This window comes from Pinus tabuliformis, chromosome Q (genome assembly GCF_031772625.1).
Source record: "Pinus tabuliformis cultivar Carrire ecotype Pingquan chromosome Q, CPIR1, whole genome shotgun sequence".
Classification (NCBI taxonomy): Eukaryota; Viridiplantae; Streptophyta; class Pinopsida; order Pinales; family Pinaceae; genus Pinus; species Pinus tabuliformis.
In genome coordinates, this window is record NC_142296.1 from 439388522 (window position 1) to 439415497 (window position 26976).

Genomic DNA, 26976 nt, shown 5'->3' on the forward strand with positions numbered 1-26976 from the left:
ACTTATTTTTAAATAGGCAAATGAGAATTCATACAAAATTACATTTCAACTATTACAAACAAAAAATTGCACAAAGGTGTTAAAAATCTATTTATCACTACAAATGTACTAAAATCATAGGTATACTACCTATAGAAAATGTCCAAAATATATATAATTTTAAAAATCATTAGTTAAAATGGCGTTTCTAACTAGTTGCATTCTCCAAATAAGTTGGTTGATCTACTTCCATTGGTTCCATAAAATGTTTCCTGGCCTCTTGTTCTTTCAATTCCCCCTCTGAATGATTGGATTGTGATACCCATTTAATTACCCCAAATTGTTGAAAATGCAGCAAGAAAAGTCTCAATTTGATTTTTGCCTTAATTAAATTGAGGAAATTTGAAATTCCACATCAGTAGACAACTTGGAGGAGTTAACTGAGGTGACATGGCTCTTGTCACTCAGTTAAGAACACTCAATTTGAGTTAATGAGTTGAATTTCAGTTTACTTGAGTTGATTCCTAAAAAATAGGAGTCTAGCTCAGTTAATTCAAGTTAGGGACATGAAGTTTAGTTGTGTGTAGTGGGTTCCTAAATTTTAGGAGCCTAGGTTGAGTTAATTTATAGTTGTAGCAATTTAATTCAGTTAAATTGAGTTATGGTTAGTTAAACTAGTTCTAATTGTTGGAGGAACTAGTGGAAGGTCAAGTTGTGGAAGTGGAACTTCAACCACACTCAGTGATCATCCAGATAACTAATCAATCAACCTAAATTAGCTCATGCATGTAGAGAATTCGAGTTACCCAGTTGAGATGGAGATTCCAAGGCAATGTACTATCAGTTGTAGCATATTCCCATGTGTATAGGTGGTGCACGTAGTCAGAGGAAGGACCTAAAGGAATTGCGCAATCCAGATGAGGGAGTTTCCTAATTAATAGGGGCCTACTTTCTCAAGGATAGACCATATACTTGTAGGGTGTGCTCAAGCTTGAGCAAGCATATGTATTTCATCTCTATTCTCTGATTAATGCAAGATAGATAATAAGGGGTTTTGAGCAGTTGTTTTCCCCTAGATAAATCTTTATGCATATGTGATGTTTCTTTTTGCATGTCTATGATTCTTGTTCTAGATGGTGAATTAAATACTGCAGATCATTAGAGTAGCTTCATGTCTTGTGATTTAGCAAACTTAATGAGCAATGTTGAATTTACACATTCATTTCTATATGGTATCAGAGATTGAATCACTATAGAACAAATATTTCAAAGTTGTCATTGCAGGAGGTTCGAACTCGAATATCAGTGTTGCAGGTTTTCTTCAGGACTGAGAAGATGACTTTCAATGGACTCATGCTCGAGTATGCCTTGGAAGGCACCTAAAACTTTTTTGCATGGAAGGACTGCATGGAGGCAGTATTGGATGACAATGGGATGCTAGAATACATCAAGACAAATGTAGCAAAACCCCAAGCATCTGATGCCCAAAATCTTGCTCAGTGGAAGAAAGTGTGAACAAAGCGAGGAAAATCATATTAGAGGGAGTACGGGATCATATTGTCTCGAATCTCCACAGAAAAGAGACTTCGTTTGCGATGTGGAAAACACTAACATAATTGTTTGAGAATAATAGTGACCACAAGAAGTTGGCACTCAAGGACAAGCTTCGAAGTATCAAGATGAAAAAGAATGACACAATTCCACAGTATCTGAGCAAGTTTACACAATGTCATGATGAACTTGGCGGGGTCAGTGTTAATGTCCCTGAAGAAGACTTGGTAGATCTAGCCCTTTTGGGCCTTCCCAAGAGCTGGCATAACTATCAAGATTCAGTAAATGGTAGGGAGAAACTACCAAGTTGGGAGTGCTTATGGTCCGACCTGGTGCAGGAGGAAATAAGGTGGAATACCAGAGACAATACTTCATCCAAGGGCGAGGATGAGGAGAACTATGCCTTGGCTGGAAAGGCCAAGAAAGGGAAAGGGAAGAAAACCCAATCCAAAGCAAAATCTAGTCAAGGGGGCAAGAAGAAAGACTTGTCCATAATCAAGTGCTTTCCATGTCATGAATTTGGGCACTATGCCACAAAGTTTCCACATAGGAAGACAAGTAAGAAGACCTTAGTAGAAGAAGCGAGTGAAGCTTTGGATTCACAATTTGAGCTTGATTTTACTCTCATTGCATGCACGACCAACACAGTGCTGGGAAGTGTGTGGTACCTCGACAATAGTGCCTCATTCCACATGACAGGGAATAGAGAATTTTTCAATGACTTGCAGGAGAAAGATCTCCAAATGAACATTGACTTTGGAGACGAGCAAAAGTACAACGAGAACAAGATTGGTACAGTCACCTTTGAGAGTGATTCGGACTCCCCTCTCAGACTCAAGGATGTCATGTTCGTTCTAGGACTAAAGAAAAATCTCATCTTTGTAGAAGTGTTGGAAGATCGTGGTTATGATGTAATATTCAGTAAAGGAAAGGCATTCCTGAGACACATAGCCATAAGAAAATTGAATCAAATAGGGGTTCGAGTCAAGAACCTGTATGCACTTGAGGTAGAAGATGCATGCAAAGCCTTAAGGAGAAAGGCAAGGGTTAGAGACATGGTGGTTGAGAGGGAGCATGATTTACCTCTCAAAATGGAGCATCAGAAGTAGCCTCGGGAATTTGTGGAGCAACCATAAATGGAGAAGCAAAGAGGAGGAAAAGTGGAGACATCCACTCAAGCAGAGACCTCCAGCAAGGGGAGAGCTCGAGCCAAGTGGGCATAGGGAGAACGTGCAGCTCTACCTCCAGGAGCGAGGTGGAGCGATGTATATCCTTAGTCCAAGAGTTGTGGAAATTTGGGCAGGGTCCATTGAGGCGCTCTCCTCATGGATCATTACCTTGCTACAGGGGAACACAATATTCAGTAGCAGGAGGATCAGTGTCAGTCAGCTACTAAGGAGTGCAAAGGAGTGTTGATAAAAAAGTAGGAGGCTCAGTAGCAGCACAATTTTGCGAGTAGAGAATTGCAGACATAGTTGATTCAGTTTGTTTTTTTTTATGCTTCTCAGTTGCAGATGATGCAATAGAAACAACAATAGTGGGAGGTGTTCCATGCAATACATTCCACAGGTGCAGGATAGGGTTGGTTGATAATCCCTTTCTTGCTGAGAAGGATTGTTGAAAATGCAACAAGAAAAGTCTCAATTTAATTTTTTCCTTAATTAAATTGAGGAGATTCGAAATTCCACATTAGCAGACAACTTGAAGGAGTTAACTCAGGTGACATGGCTCTTGTCACTCAGTTAAGAACACTCAATTCGAGTTAACGAGTTGAAGTTTAGTTTACTTGAGTTGATTCCTAAAAAATAGGTTCCTAGCTCAGTTAATTCAAGTTAGGGACATGGATTTCAGTTGTGTGTAGTGGGTTCCTAAATTTTAGGAGCCTAGGTTGAGTTAATTTCAGTTGTAGCAATTTAATTAAGTTAAATTGAGTTATGGTCAGTTAAACTAGTTCTAACTATTGGAGGAACTAGTGGAAGGTTAAGTTGTGGAAGTGTAACTTCAACCACACTTAGTGATCATCCAGATAACTAATCAATCAGCCTAAATTAGCTCATGCATGCAGAGAATTTGAGTTACCCAGTTGAGATGGAGATTCCAAGGCAATGTAGTATCATTTGTAGCATATTCCCATGTGTACAAGTGGTGCATGCAGTTAGGGGAAGGACCTAAAGGAATTGCGGAATCTAGATGAGGGAATTTCCTAATTAATAGGGGCCTGATTCCTAAAGGAACGGCGAAAGGAAATAGGAGCTTGGAGGGATTTAAAATTGGCTAAGTGTTGGCCAGAGTCAGTTAGTCAGGTAGAGGGATAGATTATACACTTGCAGGGTGCGCTCAAGCTTGAGCAAGCATATGTATTTCGTCTCTATTCTATGATTAATGCAATATAGATAGTAAGGGGTTTTGATCGGTTTCTTTCCCCTAGATAAATCTTTGTGCATGTGTGATGTTTCATTTTGCATGTCTATGATTCTTGTTCTAGATGGTGATTTAACTTCCACAGATCAATAGAGTAGCTTCATGTATTGTTATTTAGAAAATTTCATGAGCAGTATTGAATATACACATTAATTTCTACACAAATTTTGTAATGCAATTAAGAACATATAATGCTAGGGTTCCAATATTGATGTTATGATTTCAAACTCTATTATATGATGTAATGTTTTTTTTTATTAATAGAAATGCTAGAGATGAATAAATAGGATATCCAATAGATTATGATGCCTTGGGGAGGGGGAAAACTTGACTTAAGAGGAAAAATATACCTTGGGTGAATATTTCACTTTGATGTGACGATTAGTCTTCTTAAAAAGCTAAAAGATTGGGAAGATGGAGGGTCAAAGTGTGTTTATAAAATGAAAGAGAAAATCCATTGAGGAGATTTTTCTTTTTGCCTTTTTGTTCTAATATTACTCCATTACTCTTCTCATACACTCATTTTGTTCCCTCTCTCACTCATAATTTCAATTTTGGCCTGAGAATTGGTGACAGTTTGTGTAACATAAATTGAATGTGTTGTAATGTTTTTTCCTTGGATTAGATGTCTTTATGTTAGGTCCCTATAATACTAGTGTATACCCCATATTGTTATTGTTTTTCCCCATGTAGCCCCCATATTGTTATTGTTGTGCCCCATAGAAGCCCAATATTGTTATTGTTTTACCCTTACATTATTATTTTTATGTAGGCCCTTGTTATATTGTGACTGATCTGAAAATCACCCTTGAGTGACCTCAGTTAATTAATTAATGAATGAAGGTATTACAGACTCATGTCTTGGTGTGTGTCTATGTCATTTTAGACAACGGATCGATCAGATTGCAAAATACACAGACACTGGAAATATGGAAAACAATAGAGAAACACAGTAAGCAATACAAAAACACAACAATTAATAAGGAGTTCACCCTATCCTCCAGGGATACGTCTCTGGTCCAACTCTCAGTGGTGGCCTTCTTTTATTGTGTCTTTAAAGCAGAGAATTACAATGAGGAGCTCAACCTGAGTCTCCTGAAACAGAATTGCTTGACAGGTGGTTCTTGGATTCCCCAAGCCACTAGAGTACACAGACTCTTTTCCTTACTAGCTCTTGACCTCTCTGGTCTTTAATGGGAGGAGCCCAATGTGGTGCTCAGTTCCCCGACAGATCCTCTCAGGGATGGCTCGATGCTGCCTTATGTTGCAGATTAGCTCGTCTCTCTATCTTTCTGCTCTTTCTTCACTGCCTCTTCGTTCTCTATCTTCATCTTCTTCTTTCTCCAGTTCTTCCTCTCGGTGTCCCATCTCTCTGTTTTTTGTTCTCTGTTCATGGCTTTAAAGCCAGTCGCTCTCATGACTGCTCGTTTCCTCTTCCGACCCCGTCAGATCGCTTGTTGTTGTTCACTTGGAGTCCCCTGTCTCGGCGTCATCATCAATGGCTCACCGGGAGTGACCACTTGTCCTCCTACGAACTGCGTCAGCTTTTCCTCGTCAGTTCAATTCTTTGGTTATGTCGAGAAATGACTCATCTGCCACCTCAACGGTCAAATCGGACCTCAAATCCTTATACATCGCAGCTCAATTGCCTGTCAAATCCGGTTCTTTCATCGAGCGCGTTCTCAGCCGTTACATCTAGAGCCCCCAGATTCAACGTCATTCGCTGATTTTGCATGGTTGACTTGCTCGACCATTAGCGTGCGATGAGCGGCAGTTTTCTCTCTCCTCCGCCTGCCATGCGTCGGGCGCTGAATGGAATCGCTAGGTTTCAGCCAAATCCGCTTACCGCCCAAGGGTGCCCCCGATATACTGCCGGTTTTGGAGCGTGGGTCCTGCCTTTAGCCTTTAGCATTTTCCCCATGGTTTTCCCGGCTTCCATGCAACCGAGCGCTCGGGGCCTCTCCTTCTCGAGGGGTTTTGCCCAGCGATGTGCGATCGCGCATCAGAAACTGCCTCCTTTTCCCAATCCAGGATTCCCAGGTGCTAGTTTCGCCTCCTGCACGGTCTCCATGGGCCTCGGTCCAATCTCTATCCACTTTGCACTGCTCGGCTTTGAACCCTTGAGTCCAATTCTGAGGTACTCAACATCTCCCCTGTGCGTTGTCCTCACCTTCCTATCTAAAACTGTGTCTTCCTGCAATTCATTAAGATATTCAGGTAGCAGGTCATCAATAGAAGGCAATTGACTCTACTCTTCAGGATCCTCAATTAGAGAGGGTTCAAACAATCTCAAGCAATCTGCATTTACGACTGAGTAGATGTGCATGTAAGTTGGTAGATCAAGGCGAAAAGCATTCTCACCAATCTTCTCAAGTATCCTAAAAGGTCCATACCTGATAGGCTTTAGCTTCTTACCTTCACCTTGCATTCTGTCTTTGCTGATATACAGCCAGACTTGGTCACCAACCTGAAAACTATGCTCCATCCGATGCTTGTCATGCCTAGCCTTATATTTGGCTTGGCTCTTTTCCAGCTATTCTTGTACTGCCTGGTGGATCTCTTAGATTTGTTCAATGAACCTAGTTGCCTTGTCCACATCACTGTGTCCATAAACTGTGGTATCTTTACCAAAGACAAAATCCAAAGGAGACCTTGGTGTGAAACCAAAACAGGTCTCAAAAGGAGATCTCTGGGTAGAAGAATGTTTTTCTCTATTGTAAGCATGCTCCACATAACACAAATGTTCATCCCAAGCTTAGGATGTTTGCTGCAATATCCTCTAAGTAGCTGGATCACTGTCCTCTTAACTACTTCTGTCTGGCCATCAGTTTGTGGATGAAAAGTTATGCTTTTCTTTAGTTTGGTGTCCATCAGTTCCCACAGACTTGACCAAAACTTTCCCACAAAGCGGGTGTCTCGATCAGTTATAATGGAAATGGGTAGTCCAAAATGAACCCATACATGTTCAAAGAACAGTTTTGCAGTTTGTTCAGTTGTAATCTGTTTATTACAAGGTATCAAAATACACATTTTGTTGAACCTATCCACAACAACATATAGATAATCATGACCTTTCCTAGATTTAGGCAGTCCTCCAACAAAATCCATGGAAACACTTTCCCAAGGGTGAGAAGGAACTGGTATTGGAGTGTATAAGTCTAGTTTTCTATTGTTGGGCTTGCTTTTAGCACACATAGTACACCCTCTTACATATCTAGAAACTGTCTCATTCATTTTTGGCCAATAACAAAATCTTTGCAGCTGTGCAACTGTTTTACTTACCCCAAAGTGACTTGATATCAGAGAAGTGTGTGCTTCTCTAATTATCTTTACTCTCTCAATTTGTGGAATGCAGAGTTTCCCACAATGGTATAAGAGTCGGTCCTTTACATGATAATCCAATTCTTCTACTCGTTTGCCTTGACTCAAAGTTGCATATACATCTTTAAAGTCTATATCTTGAGCATATTGTTCAATGTAGCTTTCATGTAGCACAGAATTATGCTCAAGTATAGTAGATGCATTTATAATGGGTCTAGATAACATGTCTGCAACTTTATTATGTATGCCTTTTTATATCTGATGACTAAATGAAACTGTTGTAGAAAACCCATCCATCTATAGTGTCTTGATTGCTGCAACTTAGTTTGGGAGTGTAGATATTGAAGTGGTTTATGATCAATATGTATTACTGTCTCTTTGCCCATTAAGTAATGTTTCCATTTTGCCACACTTTGAACTAATGCATACAATTCTTTATCATATGTAGGATAGTTAACTACTGCAGGATTAAAAGTCTTAGAATGATAACATATGGGTTTATCGTGCTGTGTCAACACTGCTCCCATGGCATAGTCACTGGCATCTGTTTGGATCTCAAATGGTCTTTGCAAATTAGGCAGTGCTAGTATAGGTGCTATACTAATTTTTTCTTTCAAGGTGTCGAAGGCTTTCTGATGTTTGCCTCCCCACTGAAACACCTTGTTCAATCCTGTTAAAGCATGTAATGGAGCTGCAATTGAGGAAAAGTTTGAAATGAACTTCCTCCAATACTGTGCTGCCCCTAAGAAGCTTCTCGCTTTTGTAGTAGACTTGGGTTTAGGCCAGTTTACATTGACTGCCACTTTAGAGGGATCTATTTTCAGTTCACCACCCCCTACTATATGACCCAAATAATTTCAAGATGTTTTGCCAAATTCACATTTTGAGAGTTTAACATGAAGTTTTTCTCTTTTCAAAACATCTAATGTCTGCTTAACATGATTCAAGTGTTCTTACCACGTTTTACTAAAAATCAGAATGTCATCCATATACACAATAACAAAATCATCAAGAAAAGGTCTGAGTACATCATTCATTAATCTCATGAAAGTAGCAGGAGCATTAGTTAAGCCAAAAGGCATAACCAGCTACTCATACAATCCCTGCTTTGTCTTGAAAGCAGTCTTCCATGCATCTTGTTCTGCAACCCTAACCTGATGGTATCCACTGTGCAATTCTAGCTTGGTGAAATAAACAGCTTCTTTCAATTGATCCAAAAGATCATCTATGCGAGGAAGGGGATAAAGATTTTTGATTGTTATCTTATTCAGTGCTCAGTAGTTAATGCACATTCTCCACGATCCATCTTTCTTTCTCACCAAAATGATTGGTGACCCACATGGTGATGTGCTAGGCCTGATGAACCCCTTCTCGAGCAACTCCTGCACCTGCTTCCTGATTTTAGCATTCTCTAAAGTAGGCAACCTGTACATTCCAATGTTAGGAAATGGAGCATCTTGCTGCAAAATAGTATCATGTACTATTTCCTTTTTGGGTGGCATACCTTTAGGTTCTTGAAACAAGATATCATACTTTGAAACAACCTTTTCTAAATCAGCTTGCTGTTTAGCATTACAGCCCTCAAATACATTGGTTTTTTCGGGTTCCTTTTCCTTTACAACCATCAGTAAGAATTGTTTGCATGAATTTATCATTATTTTCATCTGCTCTGAGTTTATGAGAGTATAATTATTCTTGAGCCTATGAGCTCTTACAAAGTATTCGATTCCATCTTTGACAAGTAGATACTTGTTCTCAACTCTATAGAAAATAGCTTTTCTATCATACAAGTAAGGACTTCCTAAAACAATTCCACATATATCCAAAGGAATTATGTCTAACTCAACCTCATCTACAAATGTTGACCTAAAAGAAAACTTGAGTTTGCACTGTCTAGTCACTTGTAGTTGTGCTTTGTCATTCAACCATCCTAATGGGTATGGTTTCTTGTGAGGTGTAGTTGCTAATCCCAATTTCTTTACAATTGCTTCATAAATTAAATTTACTTGTGAGCCACTATCAAACAAAGTATCAATATTTTGATGTTTGGAAATAACTCGAATATGGAAAACCTCATGTCTTTTTCTCTCATTCTCTTCATCAATAATAGATTGTGCAGAATTACTAGTAGATGCTTCAGAATTCTTACCTTTTATACTTGTGGCTGCAATGGTTGTTTCATCTCCCGAGTCTGAACCCAAATCTTTCTGAATAGCTGCAACAGTCTTCTTCTTGCCCTCGAACTTCTTAGGTCTCAGCTCTGGGCGTAGAATCCAACAATGCTCATCATCATGCCCATCCTTTTTACAGTGAGTGCATGAAGCCTTGATTTTCTGTGCAGTATTAGCCTTCCTTTCTTTCCATTTCTGCTTTCTTTTCCCCTTGATCTTGCTTGCAGTGGGTTGGGATGGTCCCCCAACTTCTGGATTTCCATTCTTTCCTCTAGCTTCTAGATGAGTAGCTTGTACAGATACCTAATCTATACTAGTGGGATTAAACATGAGGACGGTATGCCTCATGTAGCTATGTAGACCACCAATGTACTTCAAAAGATTTTCTGGTGAGTCTAATGAGATTCCTAGAATCAATGCTCTCTTTCTGAATTCTTGAGTGTACCCTTGCACACTTTTCTTTTTCAACTACCGAAGAGTTTGCCAACTCATCATGGCTTGTTGCATGTAGGCCAATGGATAGAACAACTTTTTGATTGCAGAAACAAATTCACTCTAGACAGAGATAGTCTTACCATGTCTTTTCATATCATCTTGAGTTCTGCCTTCCCACCAAACCAAGGCAGTGCCTCCTAGGCATAGGCTTGCCAGCTGAATCTTGCTCTTGTCTGAGTCGATGTTCTGTACTCTGCAATAAATATCAATTTGTCTAATCCAATTGTCCAACTTTTCTGCATTTAGCTCTCCATCATATATAGGTAAATCAAATTTAACATCTAGCTTGATCAAAGATGCTTTCTTTTTGTGTTCAAGGCTATTAGGAGGTGTGAGGAAGCTTTCCTCTTTCCCTTTTCCTTTGGAGTGGTCATGGAAGTGAGACTCATCTTCTTCTTTGTCTTGTTTAGAGCTTGATGAATATTCCTCCTTATGTTTTCTAAAGTCCCTATACATTTCTTCTACCATGGACATTATGGCTAGGAAACTTTCTATGAATTGAGGGTCTGGCCCCATAGAACCTTCCTCTGACATTGTCTTCCGAGGATAGACTCTCCAAATTTCGGGATTAGTTTCGACCAACTCTCCTTCTCCTAATTTGTGCTTTGATCTAGTGAGCATTCAACACAAGCTTGTCTAACCTTAACAACCTAAAGCTCTGATACCACTTGATCTGAAAATCACCCTTGAGTGACCTCAGTTAATTAATTAATTAATGAAGGTATTACAGACTCATGTCCTAGTGTGTGTCTATGTCATTTTAGGCAACGGATCGATCAGATTGCAAAATACATAGACACCGGAAATATGGAAAACAACGGAGAAACATAGTAAGCAATGAAAAAACACAACAATTAATAAGGAGTTTACCCTATCCTCTAGGGCTACGTCTCCGGTCTAGCTTTCAGTGGTGGCCTTCTTTTATTGTGTCTTTAAAGCAGAGAATTACAATGAGGAGCTCAACCTGAGTCAACCTGAGTCTCTTGAGTGGATTCCCCAAGCCACTAGAGTACACAGACTCTTTTTCTTACCAGCTCTTGACCTCGCTGGTCTTTAATGGGAGGAGCCCAATGTGGTGCTCAGTTCCCCAACAGATCCTCTCAGGGATGGCTCGATGCTGCCTTATGCTGCATGTCAGTTCGACTCTCTATCTTTCTGCTCTTTGCTTCACTGTCTCTTCATTCTCTGTCTTCGTCTTCTTCTTTCTCCAGTTCTTCCTCTCGGTGTCCCCTCTCTCTGTCTTTTGTTCTCTGTTCATGGCTTTAAAGCTAGTCGCTCTCATGACTGCTCGTTTCCTCTTCCACCCCCATCGGATCACTTGCTACTGTTGGCTTGGAGTCCCCTGTCTCGGCGTCATCATCAATGGCTCACAAGGAGTGGCCACTTGTCCTCCTACGAACTGCGTCAGCTTTTCCTTGTCAGTTCGGTTCTTTGGTTACGTCGGGAAATGACTCGTCTGCCACCTCAACTGTCAAATCAGACCTCAAATCCTTATACATCACGGCTCAATCCCCTGTCAAATCTGGTTCTTCCATCGAGCGCGTTCTCAACCGTTAGATCTGAAGCCCCCAGATCCGACGTAATTCGCTCAGTTCGCGCGGTTGACTTGCTCGACCGTTAGCGCGTGATGAGCGGCGGTTTTCTCTCTCCTCTGCTTGCCATGCGTCGGGCGCTGAATGGAATCACTAGGTTTCAGTCAAATCTGCTTACCACCCAAGGGAGCCCCCGATATACCGCCGGTTTTGGAGCACGGGTCCCGCCTTCAGCCTTTAGCATTTTCCCCACGGTTTTCCCGGCTTCCATGTGACCGAGTGCTTGGGGCCTCTCCTTCTCAAGGGGTTTTGCCCAGCGAAGCGCTAATCGCACATCAGAAACTGCCTCCTTTTCCTGATCCGGGCTTCCCAAGTGCTAGTTTTTCCTTCTGCGCAGTCTCCATGGGTCTCGGTCAGCGCGCTTTGACCGAGGTCCTCGTCGTTCCTCGCTGGCTGCCAACTTCCACTATTTAGAAGCCTTCCTAATCACTATGTGCTCATAATTCTTTGAAGTCTGTCCTGTTTTTTTACAACCATGGTGTGTTGATTATTCTTCATGGATCCAATTCAGATCAGTGACCCTTTAGAATCCTATATATACCAAGGAGGCCTTTTCATTTGTATCATTGAAGAATTGTTCAATTATGTGATGTAAAAGGAGGTTTCCCCCTTTAAGACACTTATTTTCAAGTTGTTAATCTATCTCTTCTTTTGTTTTGTGATCTAGTTATATAACCTTTGGTATCAGAGCTTTGGATCCTAGGGTTTTGTTGCTTCAAATATGTCATCTTGGAATTTTTACTATACTTTTTTTTTGCGAGGCTTCAGAAGTTGAACTTTTGACCACGTGGAGCTGAAATCTCAGTTAACATTGTACAAAAAATTTTAGAACTTGGTTTACTATAGTATAGGAGATATGATTCAAAAAAGTTAGGGTTTTTTTGTGTGCTCCTAAATTCTATCTCAAACAGGTGTCTCAGGGAAAAGCGTCATAACTTTCGTTTTAGACATCCAAATTGAATTTCGTCAAAAGTGGTTGAAAGTACACAAACTTTGATTTCATGGGTACCATTTTCAAGGCCAAATGCTGAAACAGTGACACATGGAATTTCATAGATGTTCCCTCTACTGAACTAGTCCATAAGCAGGTCATATTGGGAGCTTTGGCTTAACTATATATTGAAGAATCCAATCTTGGTCTAAGTGGTGGTGTTGGAAAGAGAACATAGAGTGATACCAAAGGAAGAAAGTTTAGACCTTGGGAGGCCGAAATTACAAATACACAACAATTTCATGAACGAGCTCCTAAAAACAAGAGAAATGTATGTATTTTTTTAAAATTTGCATAACTTTTGTTTGAAAAATCAATTTGAAGTGATTCAAAGGGAATATTGAAGAATAGTTATCATTATTTGGTTCTAAAATTCCTCAAAATAAAAAATAAAAAAAATGGATACACCTAGTAAACCAATAGAAAGATCTACTATGACACATGAAGAAGAGGAATAAAAGCAACATGATATATCAAAATTACGAGACCAAATGCAACAAATTTTTCTTTCGCAAAGAGTAACCAAAATTGAATTGGAAGTGATGATGAATGATTTAAAAGGGGACATGGATGGTTTAGAATTAAAAATAAAAAGGGACATGAAAGGTTTGAAGGATGGTTTAAAAGCAGAAATGGAAGGTTTGAAAAAATTGTTACGATAAATGCTTCCTGATGGCGACAAGGTGTTCCATGAAACTCATGATGAGAAAAAAAGGATTGTGAATCATGATTTTAGAGAGTCTAACTTTGGGTTGAAAACCAACCACATTCCAAAGATCGATATGAGGAAGTTTGATGGCAAGGATCTGGTAACTTGGATACTAGTGATGGAGTAGTTTTTTGATCTACACGATGTGCAATACACACAAAAGGTACACATTGCATCTTTATATTTAGAACCAATCAATTTGTATGGTATCGATGGATTTTTTCTCGTAAAACACTAGTCACCTGAACAATTTTTACGAAGGAGTTGATAGCACATTATGAGGATACAAAGAGAAATACATTCTTTAGCCAATTGATAAATCTCAAACAAAAGGGTTCAATGGCGAAGCACATTGAGGAAATCTAAAGATTGAATATCAAGGTAACTGATATTCCATAGGAGCATATTATTGATGTCTTCATAAGGAATTTAAAGGATAACATCCAACATGAGGTTTGCCTTTGGGAACCTAATTCCTCACAACTATAAATATGGTATACCACTCACAACTATCAAGATGGAAGTGTTGCTAGTCCTAGCCTCCCCAACCTACAAGGTTGACACCACAACAAGTGGAGGAAAAAAGAGAAAAAAGGGATTTGTTATAATTGTTATAGAAAATACAATAAAGGTCATAAGTATGCTGAGAAGAAATTATTTTACATAGATTGTGAAGAGGAGGAAGAAAATGAACAAGAAACATCAAAAGAAGAGGATATACACTAGGAACCAACCCTAGAGAAAGAAGAAATGAATCTGACAATATCTTGTAATGCATTGGTGGGAAATACCACTCCTCAAACTAGAGAAAATTTTAAGGATGGAATTTTATCTTAACGTTTAGAAACCTTGGTGAATCTTATTAGTCCCTAATATGCAAATTGTTAAATTTTTGGTGATATTTTTGTAGAAATATTTAGATTTCCAATGATTTTAAATTAGTTGATATAATATTTTAACGATTTTTAAAGTAAAATAATGGTGTACTATAAAATTTGGGCAAATCATTTTAGAAAAAGTGGAAATTGACGAAACTTTTTTTTGGAAAAAGCATGGAAAATTAGCCCACCTACGAATATTAGCCCCTAAAATTTTTCTTGCCTCAAACTCTCAATATAGAAGGATATGTCAAGAAGAAACAAATAATAGTGTTGACGGATTCGGATAATACCCATAATTTTATTCATTGTAAGGTAACCAAGGAATTGATTTGCTTGCTATATCCAACACTAGAGGGTCAAGTGATGGTTGCAAATGTAGGAACTATAAATTGCTCAGGGAAGTGCCATAATATCAAGTTAAAAATGGGGGAATATATATTGAATAGTCCAATGCTTTCCATTCCAATGGGAAGTGTTGATGTTGTATTAGGAGTCCAATGGTTACAATCTTTGGGGACGACAACTTTTAATTTTCAAGAATTTTTCTTGAATTCTTTTTGGGAAGGAAAGGAAATTGAATTAAGGGGTATCATAGGGAAACCAGGGAATATAATCGATCCTAATGGCATGACAAATCTTTTGAAGAAAGGACAATGAGGCGTAATTGCGCAATTATGATCACTCAGTGTTCAAACATTGAAATCATCCATTTCTCCATATATCCAAAGAGTCTTAGACAATCATTCCAAGGTATTTGAGACTCCCAAAGGTCTCCCACCTATTCGTGATCATGATCAGGTTATTCACTTGATTCCAATAAGTGTTCCTCCAAACATCAGACCTTACATCCCTATGCCCAAAAGAGTGAAATTGAATGTACAGTTGCAGAAATGCTAGAAGTAGGTATAATTCAACCTATCCAAAGTTATTTCTCTTCTCCAATAGTATTGGTGTACAAGAAGGATGGATCATGGCATATGTGTCCAAATTATAGAGAGCTCAAGAAGCTCACTATTAAAGATAAATTTCCCATTCCTATCATTGATGAATTATTGGATGACATACATGGAGAAATTTACTTCACCAAGTTGGATCTTTGTTCTGAATATCATCAAACTAGAATGAATACAAAAGACGTTCCAAAACAACATTCGGAACTCATGAAGATCATTATTATTTTTTGGCCATGCCTTTTGGCCTTACTAATGCACCTTCTAGATTTCAAGGTTTGATGAATTCCACTTTCAAACCCTTTCTTAGAAAATTTGTGTTAGTATTTTTTGATGATATACTTATCTACAACAAGTCTTGGAATGATCATGTTCAACATGTTGACAGGGTGCTTAAACTACTGGAGGAGAAACAATTGTATGCAAAACCCTCCAAATGTTTCTTTGGGGTGTTGGAGGTGGAATATTTGGGTCATATTGTATCTCATGAGGGTGTTATGGTAGACCCTAACAAAATTAAATCCATCAAGGATTCGAAAATCCCCACAACCCTAAAGTATCTTCAAGGATTTCTCGGGTTGACAGGGTATTATCGCAAGTTTGTTAAGAATTATGGGAAAATAACAACACCTCTAACAACATTATTGAGAAATTAAGATGAATTTTTTGGACTCCAAAAGCAACTGAGGCCTTTAAACATCTTAAAGAGGCAATGTGCCAAGCTCTGGTCTTAGCTAAACCAGACTTCACAAAATCCTTTATTGTGGAATGTGATGCCTCAAGAAATGGAATTGATTTTGTTTTAATGCAAGAAGGAAGACCCGTTGCTTTTGAAAGTCATCCAATCAAGGGAAAATATTTACGCAAACCTATTTATGAGAAGGAAATGTTGGCAATACTACATGCCCTAAAGAAATGGCGGCCTTACTAATGTAAAGACACTTCAAGTTAAAAACAAATCATGATAGTCTTAAATACTTTTTGGAACAAAGATTATCTTTGGAAGAGAAACAAAAATGGGTCAAAAAGGTGTTGGGTTGTGACTTTGAAATCATCTGCAAAAAGAGAAGGAAAATGTCATTGCACATGCACTCTCAAGAAGGGATGAGGATGTGGAAGCATTTCTCTATGCCATTTCTATTATCCAACCTAATTAGATAACTAAAGCAAGGTATGAATGGAAGAATGACGAAGAGGTGTGGACACTCATTCAAAAGTTGCGGCAAGATTCCAAGACATCTGATATATTCATTTAGAAAAATGATTTGTTATGGTAGAAAGATCACTTATATCTATGTAATAACTCCCAACTCAAACAAAGATTCTTTCGCAATTGCACACCTCTCCTTTAGGACGACACTCTAGATTTTTGAAAACTTACCACAGGGTCAAGAAGGATATTTTTTGGGATGACCTTAAAACTGATATTCAAAAATTTGTGGAGGAATGTTTGGTTTTCCAACAAAATAAGGTTGAGACAGTGAAAGCCCCAGGTCTGTTACAACCTTTATCCATTCCACATCAATGTTGGGAGGAGGTATCAATGGATTTTATCTCGATTTTACCCAAGTCTGAAGGAAAGAGTGTCATCACGTTGGTAGTTGATAAACTTACCAATTATGCACACTTTTGTGCACTATCTCATCCTTACAAAGCTAATATAGTGTCTACCATATTTATGGAAACTATTAAAAAGCTACATGGAAACCCAAAGATTATTGTAAGTGACATAGATCCCATTTTCACTAGAAAATTTTGGACAAAATTGTTTTCTTTTCTTGGTACTCAATTAGCTCATAGCTCATCTTATCAACCTCAATTTGATGAGCAAATTGAGATAGTGAGCAAAAGTTTGGAAGGATATCTTTTTGCTTTGAATTTGATAAACAAACACAATGGGTCAAGTGGTTACCTCTGGCAGAATGGTGGTATAATACTTCCTTCCATACCGCTACAAAAATGATCCCATTTATGGCACTTTATGGATATCATCCATCGTCTATCACATCGTCTTTAATATAAAATTGTAAGGTTCAAGAAGTGGAAGATCACATTGAGCATCAACGAGAAGTTCTCCAACTCTTAAAGGATAACCAAAATCTAGGGCATAATTGAATGAAACAACAGGCAAATCAACATTGCAGTGAAAGAAGTTTTGATGTAGGTGATTGGGTATTTTTACGGCTACAACAATACAAACAAATGTCCCTTAAGCAAGCTAAGAAGGATAATAAATTATCACCCAAGTACTATGGTCCTTACAAGGTGTTGCAAAAAATTGGTACTATGGCATACAAATTGGAGTTACCTGGATCTTCCCAAGTACACCCAGTTTTCCATGTTTCATGCGTAAAGAAGGTTATAGGTGACAAGCTTCCAATTCAAACAATATTGTCAGAATTTGACGAGGAAGGAAAAATCATATTGGAGCTTGAAGCAGTCATGGAAATAAGAACCAGTAAGTTATGGAATCAATTAATTTCAGAGTATCTCATGAAGTGGAAGAACTTACCTACTGAAGATTCCACGTGGGAGGATGAGTATTTTATACATAAGCATCCAAAACTACTCAAGCATTGTGGACAACACTTTTTTGAAGGAGAGAGGCACGTTAGGTCCCTATAATACTAGTGTAGCACCCATATTATTATTGTTGTGCCTTGTGTAGCTCCCATATTGTTATTTTTGTGCCCCACAGAAACTCACTATTATTATTGTTGTGCCCTTAGATTATTATTTTTATGTAGGCCCTTATTATATTGGCACCCTTTAGACTCTCATATATACCAAGGAGGTCCTGCTATTTGTATCATTGAAGAACTATTTAATTATGTGATGTAAAAGGAGGATTCCCCCTCGAAGAGGCTTATTTTCAAGTCGTTGATCTATCTCTTCTTCTATTTTGTGATCTAGTTACATAACACTTTGAGGACTGGAAGTTGTCATGTTTGTGTGTGGCATAGAGAACGCTAAAGAAGGGAGGGCCCAAGGAATGCAGAGATCAGAGAAGGACTCCCTTGTATTGTGCATGTTAGAATTCTAGTGAAAATGTGAATTCTTTGAACATGATAATTACTTGTGATCATTATTTTGATTCTTCTTATAAGTTTCTTAATCTTCTTCATCAAGAAATTATCAATAGATACAAGACAATATAGATCTTTGAACACAAGGAATAAGAGACACAAGAAATTTACCTCCAAGCCACGACAAAACCCCCACCATGGTGGAAACCCATTAATCCTTTCTTTATAGAATCTAGAGAAATCCAAGTCAAATACATATGCTTCAGTAACTAGCTTCTTCAATTGCCAAGTCAACCCTCCACTAAATATTTCCTTCAACTGTTCATAAGCTCAAATCAAAATTATCCTTCCAGCTCAGACTACTACAACAATATATCACAGTAGTATATCTTCTCCTTTCTATAGTAGCATGTTATAATAGCATATCACAACAACATTGGTTCCTTTTTCACAGAACTTTAGCTAGCAAGTATTTTGTAGAGCTCGAATAACTTTCTCGGGAAATCCACACATTTCAATAGTGTATCTACAGTAGAAACTCACATTTCTTTCTTAGATTCTTAAGCCATAGAAACCTCGCACAACTTGTCACAAGAAACTCACATTTCTTGCTACAAAACGTCAATGAACTTCCTCAGATGATGCTCCAACTTGCTGCCAAATGAATGAGCATGATGGCCTATATATAGTGGTTCCCACATTTGTTGAGCTGATCTTTCTCCTATGAAGGCCAAATTGGAAATTTTGAAGACAAATTTTCAATTTATAAAATTCAAATTTTATTTTTCTTTCATGTGTCCAAATGGGACATATACAAAATCAATTTTCTTTCTATAAAATAAATGTCTTCTTCAAACAATTGTGAAGACCGAACCTAGTTACAATTTCCAACAGTATAGACCTACATTTCCAATTGTGAATGTCTATGGGCCTGGTCAAGAAATGGAAATGTTGAACACTAGAATTATTTTATGTGTGTGGAGGAGAGTGTCTTTCACTTTTTATGCTAAATATGGTCCGAAAACTATGTGTTAAATCCTTTAGTTTTTCCCTCAAAACATCAAGATTTGGCTTGAGGGTGTTCAACTATGAGAAAGACTGCAACATAGTCAAGCCTATAGTTAGGTGGAGAATGGTTCATCCTTCTTTGATTCCAGATTACAAAATATTTGACTCAAGATAAGTATCTCTTATGCATGATTATTTAATTTATATTTTTAGCAAGTTTATATGTACATGCATTCGCCCTTCAACAAATTTATCATGGTTGTAGTTGTTATATTATTTAGTTGTAGCTTTTTATATGTATTAATTTTTGTGATAGCACTAGTTGAGGAATATAGGCTCTTAAATTCCTTCTTAAACAGGTCAAGTTGGAATTTCTGCTATAAATTTGATTCTGAGAGGTTCCGAAAGTAGAAACTTAGATCACAGTGAGGGGAAATCCCGTTAATCCTTTAGTTCAATTTTCAGATCTTGGGTCATGAAATTTTAGGAAATATGATCAAAGGAAGTTTGGATTCCTAAATGCATCTTTTAAAAGTTCATGTTTCTTCTACAAGGTTCTAGAAGTTGAAACTTGGACCATAGTGAGGAAAAATCCAACTAATCATCTGGTCCAACTTAAAGGTCCCATTGACATTTATGCTCTAACTTTTCTTCTGGGAGGTTCCAAAAGTTGAAACTTGGACCATAGTGCAAAGAAATACCACCAATCATTTGATCCAACTTTTAGATTTTGGGTCATGATATTTTAGGAGATATGATCATAGGAATTCAAGCTTCATGGATTCTCCCAAAATCATGGATCAAACAAGTAATTTTGAAATTTTTTCTATAACTTTTCATCTAGGAGGTTCCAGAGGCTGAAACTTGGACCATAGTGAGAGAAACTCACACTAATCATATGGTTCAATTTTTTGAACTTGTACTACTATAATTTAGGAGATATTCCCAGAGGAAATTGTTGTATTGGTTTGCATGCAAAGTGTTTGAAGAAATGTATGAATAGTTTAGTGATTCATTGCATACAAAATGTTGTTTTTTTGACGGGGATAATATTGTTGCATGATAACACTTCTATAGTTAATCTATGGCTATTTGCATGCAAAGCATTTGAAGATATATGTTAAAGGTGGTTTATTACAATTTGCATACAAATTATTTGATAGAATACCTCAAATCCAGAAATCAAAACTTACATGATTGAGTGGTATATTTCAATTAGTATGTTACAAGTGGAATCAAAGCAATGTTTCTTATCTAATTTCACCCAAAATATTTGACAAAATGTCTACAAGAAAAATACTACTTAATTGGTTGTATACAAATTATTTGAAGACAAGTTTGCATGTAAAGTGTTTGTCAAAATGTATGAGAGATGAAAATCAAGTTATTGCAAGTGTGGTTAGGATAAATTTAGCAGGTGTGTGTGATGAAATGGTATCCAAGCTTATTTTCAATCTAGTAAAAAGAAATAGAAAAATTTGAGTACCCCATAACCTTTGTAAGTCATTAAGGGAACTAGGTATGTGGAAAAGTGGTATCAGAGCACTATTCAACATTGAACCTAGATGGGCTCAAGAATAGATGAAATGGGAGATCTAATACTATGTGACAAAGTGGTATCAAAGTTAAGGTTCAACACTAAGCATGAATGGGCTAAATAAAAGATGAAATGATATAGTTATGCAGGCATGTGTATTTATATGTATTTTATTGTTGGATCTATGAATATATTGATGTTGTTTATAGACTGAATTGAGTTTGATGTAGCAAGGTAAACATGTAGGACACTGACTAGATTCCCTAGAGCAGTCCAATAGAATTGAAAAAGTTTATGGTTGAGTGGTGCAACCATAACTATGAGGGGGGATCTCTTAATTTATCTCTTGCTAGTTTAAATACTTTCCTTTAATGTTTTGAGAAGTTGTCATATGTTAATGAATAATAGCATAGGCATGATAAAAATTAAAGATATTAAATAATGATATGGTAGATGCATGAAGATATGTTGGGTGCATATAAAAGTGGATGGGCATGAACAAACACTCGAAGTTGTAGCACTCTCATCCCACAAATACCCAAGCAACTGGCCAACTGGGGTAAATATGCAACAAGAGGCCACTATAATGGGATTCAACCTCTTAGACACCTTAACGAAGTGGAATCAATGAAAACACACCACACATACATTCCACATCAGCATCAGAACTCCCAAGAGTCATCCAAACCACTCATGTAACCAGCCCCGGAGACCAACTGAAGTTTTAGACCATTAAACCCCCGGACGCTCCCTTGATATGGACGTGCATGCGCCCAGGAGGCTCCAAATGCTCCCACAACATGGGTATGCATGCGTCTCGGGGCTTTTATCCTTAGATATGTGCCCATGACTCCGATATTTGTGCTAATTTTCAAGCCCAGAGCCAATGTCACTGCCCATAACTCAATGACACTTTCAAAACTAAAAAAAAAAAGTTGATTCTGAGAGGTTCCAAATGGAGAAAATTAGATCATAGTGAGGGGAAATCCTGTTGATCCTTTAGTCCAATATTCAGATCTTCGGTCATGAAATTTTAGGAAATATGATCAGAGGAAGTTTGGCTTCCTAAATACGTCTTTAAAAAATTCATGTTGGAATTTCTACTATAACTTTCCTTCTAGAAGGTTCGAGAAGTTGAAACTTGGACCATAATGAGGAGAAATCCAACTAATCATCTTCTCCAACTTAAAGGTCTCGTTGACATTTCTGCTATAAATTTTCTTCTAGGAGGTTCCAAAAGTTGAAACTTGGACCATAGTGTAGAGAAATACCACCAATCATTTGATCCAACTTTTAGATTTTGGGTCATGATATTTTAGGAGATATGATCATAGGAATTCAAGCTTCATGGATGCTCCCAAAATCATGGATCAAACAAGAAATGTTGGAATTTTTTCTATAACTTTTCATTTGGGAGGTTCCAGAGGTTGAAACTTGGACCATAATGAGAGAAACTCACACTAATCATATGGTTCAATTTTTGGAACTTGGACTACTATAATTTAGGAGATACTCCCTGAGGAAATTGTTGTATTGGTTTGCATGCAAAGTGTTTGAAGAAACGTATGAATAGTTTAGTGATTCATTGCATACAAATTGTTTGATGAAATGCCCCAATGAAAATGTTGTTTTGTTGATAGGGATAATATTGTTGCATTTTAACATTGTTGCATGATAACACTTCTGAAGTTAATCTATAGCTATTTTCATGCAAATCATTTGAAGATATATGTCAAAGGTGGTTTATTACAATTTGCATACAAATTATCTGATAGAATACCTCAAAGCCAAAAATCAAAAGTTGCATGATTGAGTGGTTTATTTCAGTCAGTATGTTACAAGTGGAATCAAAGCAATGTTTCTGATCTAATTTCACACAAAATGTTTGACAAAATGTCTACAAGAAAAAGACTACTTAATTGGTTGTATACAAATTATTTGAAGACAGGTTTGCATGTAAAGTGTTTGACAAAATGTATAAGAGATGAAAATCAAGTTTTTGCAAGTGTGGTTAGGATAAATTTAGCAAGGGTGTGTGAAGAAGTGGTATCCAAGCTTATTTTCAATCTAGTAAAAATAAATAGAAAAATTTGAGTACCCCATAACCTTTGTAAGTTATTGAGGGAACTAAGTATGTGGAAAAGTGGTATCAGAGCATGATTCAACACTGAACCTAGATGGGCTCAAGAATAGATGAAATGGGAGCTTTGATACCATGTGACAAAGTGGTATCAAAGTTAAGGTTCAACACTAAGCATGAATGGGCTAAATTAAAGATGAAATGATATACTTATGCATGCATGTGTATTTATATGTATTTTATTTGTTGGATCTATGAATATATTGATGTTGTTTATAGACGGAATTGAGTTTGATGAAGAAAGATACACATGTAGGACATTGACTATATTCCCTAGAGTAGTCCAATAGAATTGAAAATTTTTATGGTTGAGTGGTGTAACCATAACTATGAGAGGGGATCTCTTAATTTATCTCTTGCTAGTTTAAATACTTTCCTTTAATGTTTTGAGAAGTTGTCATATGCTAATGAATAATAGCATAGGCATGATAAAAATTAAAGAGATGAACTAGTTCAAATATGCATTTCCATTGAATAGACATTAAATAATGATATGGTAAATGCATGAAAATATGTTGGGTGCATATAAAAATGGATGGGCATGAACAAACACTCGAAGTTGTAACACCCTCATCCCACATCTACCCAAGAAACCGGTCAACTAGGGTAAAATTGCGACAAGAGGCCACTATAATGGAATTCAACCTCGTGGGTGACCCTAAGGAAGTGGAATCAACGAAAACACACCACGCATACCTTCCACATCGGCAACAGAACTCCCAAGATCCATCCAAACCACTCAGGTAACCGGCCCTCGAGACCAACTGAATTTTTAGACCATTAAACCCTTGGGCGCTCCCTTGATATGGACATGCATGCGTCTAGGAGGCTCCGGATGCTCCCACAACATGGGTATGCATGTGTCTCAGGACTTTTATCCTCTGACCTATGCCTGCGACTTTGAGATTTGTGCCACTTTTTTAGGCCCAGAGCCCAGGTCACTACCCAGAACTCAATCACACTTTCAAAACTGAAAGATAACAATAGAATAAGGATACAAATGCAATTACTTGAACAAGTACTTGACTGGACCCCCACTAGCCATGACAGGCATTTCGTCAAACATGTCACAAATATGTAATCTATAGGTTTAAACAACAGATCTGAGCATAGGGGTCTTATACTTATCTGAGAATCATTGAGAAGCATTGTTCCCTTATATCATTAGTTTCATTATCATCTATTAGGTCATAGATACATTGTTCATTCATTTACAAATCAAAACATGAGAAGAGCCATACATCATCATTGTCATAATACATTCTTATAACCAACATAATAACAACATAAATATCAAGGATACATCAGCCATAGAATCCAAATATAAACCAATACATTTACACATAAGAATTCAAGGAAAGAACCTCTTATTAATGAATGCAAAATCTAACCCAAGATGGGACTACCACGTTCCACCATACCATAGATTGGCTGAGCCAAATCTCTCTTTAGCCAATCACCCACGTGCCTTATTCCAAGCATGAATGTGGGACTCAAACCAAAAGAACCAACCAGGGCATCCCGAGGCTAAACCACCTCACCCTCATCAACAAAAACTAGGCTTTACGACAATCCACACCGGATCATTATGCCAAAACAATAAACATGTAATAACATGCTTTACCATGATCTCCACAAGATCACTAGGCCAAAACAAGCATGGATGCCACCATATTTCTCCATCTACACCATGAGGAATTTTCTTGTATCCTAGTCTCTCAAGATTTACCACAATCCACAGTCTGATCCAGGGATCACTAGGCCCTAAACCGAGACTCCACCCTCTAGGCTTTACCATATATCCTGCAATTCACCGGCAAGGATTCCTAGGGCTAATCAAGGGTAACCACCTCTAGGATTTGCCATATATCCCGCCATTATTCGGTTGAGAATTCCTAGGCCCATCGAGGCACACAATACCTGGCTTTACTACAACCCATAGTCCGGTTCAGGGGTCCCTAGGTTAGTGGATTTACCGCAATCCACAGTATGGTGCAGGGATCACTAGGCCATGTGTTATTTTATTCAGAGATCTGCCTCACTCAACTTTGAATCCATCCGACAATCCATCTCAACCAAAACATGAGAACCCCATCAAACCATGGCTATTTGGAAATGACAAGGCTAGGCTGAAAACATTGTCACACCTGGAAAAACCCATGCCATAACAACAAATAACCACTTGCAACATCATACATGCCAAATCTAGCAAGGAAAACACACATGCAAATTGATACATACAAAGAATCTTGTTGTAGTCGCTTGATCTTGCTCTTCCTTGCTTGCTCGTTCCTTCCTCTTGCCTCCTTTTCATTTTTTGATCCAATGCCAAAGTTCTCTAAGAAAACTCTAAGTTTCCAAGAGTGAGAGAGAGAGAGAGAGAGAGAATAATGAGAGAGCTCCAAAACTGAATTGACAAAAGGTACCAACTGATCCTCAGAAGCCTTTTTATCAATTAGGCCTCTATTTTCTTCATTTTCCATTATTTTCCTTCATTTTCCTCCTCACATGCAACCTGTGACCTTTCACCTCCATTTTCTCCTAATTTCCATTATTTTCATAAATATATATGCCAAAAATGCCATTTTGCCTTTTCAAAGCCCTATCCATTACCTTTGCCAATTTGCTTAGCCATAATAAACCAATGAACACCCACTAGGATGTTTTTCCCAACATTCAGCTTGGAATAAGTGTCCCATCAACCGTGGTTATGATTTTGCCTTTATTAACTTTTGTTACATGGATTTTTCACCAGGGTTGTTACAGAAGCAGTCTACTATCATAACATGATTCAAATGAGTAATAGTGGTTAATGTTGAACATGTAACCAGGAACATGTTGACAACATGATTGGAAACCCAATGAAGGTGTTGCACGTAGTCTTGTAGAATCAAGGCTATGGAAGATAAGATGTTGATGAGAAAATCGTGCAAGTGACACTTATGCATGTTGATATGCATGTTGTGACAATGTTGTGAGTGCACTTCTCCTTGGGTTGCCTTATGGAAGGTTTGAGCCCTAGAGGGAGGATTTTAGGTACAAGTGTTTGTATGTGGGGTCAAGAGTACCTAGAGACCTAAAGGCAAGTGAAACCTTTATAAGCCACAAGGATATGAGACATCCTTGGCCAACCTAAGTTGGATACCCTAGAAGGATAGTGGCACAACCCGAGGGGTTGTTGTGATTAGAGAAGAGGGGTGCACTAACTTGGGTCAAGTGGGTTTATGGGAGGATGTCAGACTATTGGTTGGAGGTTGTCGGGGTTAGTACCCTGACCTTATTTGTCTCCAATATTGGTTATGCATCATATTTGGCTCTTGGTAAGTCGACTCCATTGTCGAGTCATGGCCTAGCCTAAGAATGACCCATTGTTGAACAAAACAGGAGCAACAAAACCTATGGATAAGAGAAAATAAGAGGTTTTCTTCCAATCAATGGTTTTCTCCGATTAAGTGTGCGATATGAGTATATGCTAGTGAGATTGCATGAAGGAATGATAATGTTATAAGACAATTGTACTGATATAATGTGTTTTGAAACAACTGATATGCACATAAGTGCAAGGGGGAGGGACCCCATAGCTATCACAAGAAAGAAATTTAGGTTGTCAGCCTACTAAGTAATTGAGATAATTTATTTCTTTGTTTAATAAAATTGCTATGTTTATTCATATGATGAAATTCCTAATGTGTTTGGAAGCTTTCCTTACAGAGTTGCATTAGAGGGAAGATGTAGATAAAGGATCAATCAAGGAGGGCTTAATTGGGTCAATATGAACTATATGGACAAAGAAATCACAATTGTGAAAATGGATTAAAAAGGGAGTTTCCCTTAACTAAAAATTATGTTTAGTCGATATATTTTATTTATGAAAATAATATGCATGCATTAATGGTAAGAAAATAGAAACTGGTACTTGTTATGTTTTGGGTAATATAGTAGGGTTGTCTAATGAATTCCATGTCACATGGAATGTTGATATTGCAAGTGTGCAAGAGTGATCTCTTGTTGTTAACTACCACGTGAAAGAAGTAGTGTGATTATGATTATGCTTATGAAACTTATCATGTGAATGATTGAAAACAAGAGAGGATAAAAAATAAATTTAAAAATAAATGTGTATGGATAGCATGGAATATGTGCAAGTATAGCACATGATTGAGAAGATGTATATGCACATGTTTAGGTTTATGATTGAAGCCAT

General features: G+C 37.8%; 1 protein-coding gene across 2 annotated transcripts in view; it reads right to left on the reverse strand.

The window, feature by feature from the left end:
• Positions 1-26976, reverse strand: part of LOC149220103 (uncharacterized) — a 507923-nt gene that overhangs the window by 324884 nt on the left and 156063 nt on the right. The window lies entirely within an intron of this gene.